Source organism: Scyliorhinus torazame, chromosome 14 (assembly GCF_047496885.1).
Source record: "Scyliorhinus torazame isolate Kashiwa2021f chromosome 14, sScyTor2.1, whole genome shotgun sequence".
NCBI classification, from domain to species: domain Eukaryota; kingdom Metazoa; phylum Chordata; class Chondrichthyes; order Carcharhiniformes; family Scyliorhinidae; genus Scyliorhinus; species Scyliorhinus torazame.
Genome location: NC_092720.1, coordinates 227433717 through 227436026, shown reverse-complemented (window position 1 = coordinate 227436026; position 2310 = coordinate 227433717).

Sequence of the window (2310 nt, the reverse complement as noted above, 5' to 3'; positions counted from 1 at the left end):
TGGGCGGGGTGTGTGTGTGGTGTGTGTGTGGGGGGGGTGTGTGGTGTGTGTGTGTGGTGTGTGTGTGTGTGTGGTGTGTGTGTGTGTGGGGGGTTGTGTGTGTGTGTGTGTGGGGGTGAGTGTGTGGTGTGTGTGTGTGGTGTGTGTGTGTGGGGTGTGTGTGTGGGTGTGTGTGTGTGTGTGGGGTGTGTGCGTGGGGTGTGTGTGGGGTGTGTGTGTGGGCGGGGTGTGTGTGTGTGGTGTGTGTGTGTGTGGGTGTGTGTGTGGGGTGTGTGTGTGGGTGGGGTGGGTGTGTGTGTGTGGGGTGTGTGTGTGGGGTGTGTGTGGGGTGTGTGTGTGGGCGGGGTGTGTGTGTGGGGTGTGTGTGTGTGGGGGGGTGTATATGTGTGTGTGTGGGGTGTGTATGTGGGGTGTGTGTGTGGTTTGTGTGTGTGGTGTGTGTGTGGGTGTGTGTGTGTGGGGTGTGTGTGTGATGTGTGTGTGTGTGTGTGTGTGTGTGGGGTGTGTGTGTGGTGTGTGTGTGTGTGGGGGTTGTGTGTGTGTGTGTGGGGGGGGTGAGTGTGTGTGGGGGTGTGTGTGGGTTGTGTGTGTGTGTGGGGTTTGTGTGTGTGTGTGGTGTGTGTGTGTGTGGGGTGTGTGTGTGTGGGGGGGGGGTGTGTGTGGGGTGTGTGTGGGGTGTGTGTGTGGAGTGTGTGTATGTGGGGTGTGTGTGTGCGGGTGGGGGGGTGTTTGTGTCGGGTGTGTGTGTGGGGTGTGTGTGGGGTGTGTTTGTGTGGGGTGTGTGTGTGGAGTTTGTGTGTGGGGGGGCATATGTGTGGGGGGTGCGTGTGTGGGGGTGCATGGGTTGTGTGTGTGTGTGGGGTTGTGTGTGTGTGGGGTGTGTGTGTGTGTGTGGGGTGTGTGTGGGGGTGTGTGTATGTGGGGTGTGTGGGTGTGTGTGTGTGTGTGGGTTGTGTGTGTGTGGGGTGTGTGTGTGTGTGGGGTGCGTGTGGGGTGTGTGTGGGTTGTGTGTGTGTGGGGGGGCATATGTGTAGGGGGTGCGTGTGTGGGGGGGGCATGGGTTGTGTGTGTGTGTGGGTTGTGTGTGTGTGGGGTGTGTGTGTGTGGGGTGTGTGTGGGGTGTGTGTGTGTGGGGTGTGTGGGTGTGTGTGTGTGTGTGGGTTGTGTGTGTGTGGGGTGTGTGTGTGTGTGGGGTGCGTGTGGGGTGTGTGTGGGTTGTGTGTGTGTGGGGTGTGTGTGTGGGGTGTGTGTGTGGGATGTGTGTGTGGGTTGTGTGTGTGGGGTGTGTGTGTGTGTGTGTGGGGTGTGTGTGTGTGTGTGGGTTGTTTGTGTGTGGGGTGTGTGTGTGTGTGTGGGGTGTGTGTGGTGCGTGTGTGGGTTGTGTGTGTGTGGGGGGTGTGTGTGTGTGGGTTGTGTGTGTGTGTGGGGTGTGTGTGGGGTGTGTGTGTGCGTGTGGGGTGTGTGTTGTGTGTGTGTGTGGGGTGTGTGTGTGTGTGGGTTGTGTGTGTGTGTGGGGTGTGTGTGTGTGTGTGGGTTGTGTGTGTGTGTGGGGTTTGTGTGTGTGTGTGGTGTGTGTGTGTGTGTGGGGTGTGTGTGTGTGTGGCGGGGGTGTGTGTGGGGTGTGTGTGGGGTGTGTGTGTGTGTGGGTGTATGTGTGTGTGGGCTGTGTGTGTGTGTGTGTGGGGTGTGTGTGTGGAGTGTGTGTGTGTGGGGTGTGTGTGTGGGGGTGGGGGGGTGTTTGTGTGGGGTGTGTGTGTGGGGTGTGTGTGGGCTGTGTTTGTGTGGGGTGTGTGTGTGGAGTGTGTGTGGGGGGGCATATGTGTGGGGGGTGCGTGTGTGGGGGGGGCATGTAGCGTGTGTGTGTGTGGGAGGGTGTGTGTGTGTGGGTGGGGCGCGTGAGGGTGTGTGTGTGTGGTGGTGGGGGGGTGTCAGAGTGTGTGTGTATGTTGGGGGTATGTGTGTCGTGGGGAGTTTTGTGTGGGGTGTGTGTGTGTGGGATGTTTGTGTGGGTTGTGTGTGTGGGGTGTGTGTGTGGAGTGTGTGTGTGTGGGGTGTGTGTGTGGGATGTGTGTGTGGGGTGTGTGTGTGAGACGAGGGGGTTGTGTGTGTGGGGTGTGTGTGTGGGGTGTGTGTGTGTGGGATGTGTGTGTGGTGTGTGTTTGTGGGGGGAGCGTGTGTGGGTGTCTGGTGTGTGTGTGTGGGGGGGTTTGTGTGTGGGGGTGTGGGGGTGTGGTGTATGTGTGTGGGGGGGTGTGTGGGGGGAGTGTGTGGGGTGTGTGTGTGGGGGGTGTGTGGGTGTGTGTTTGTGGG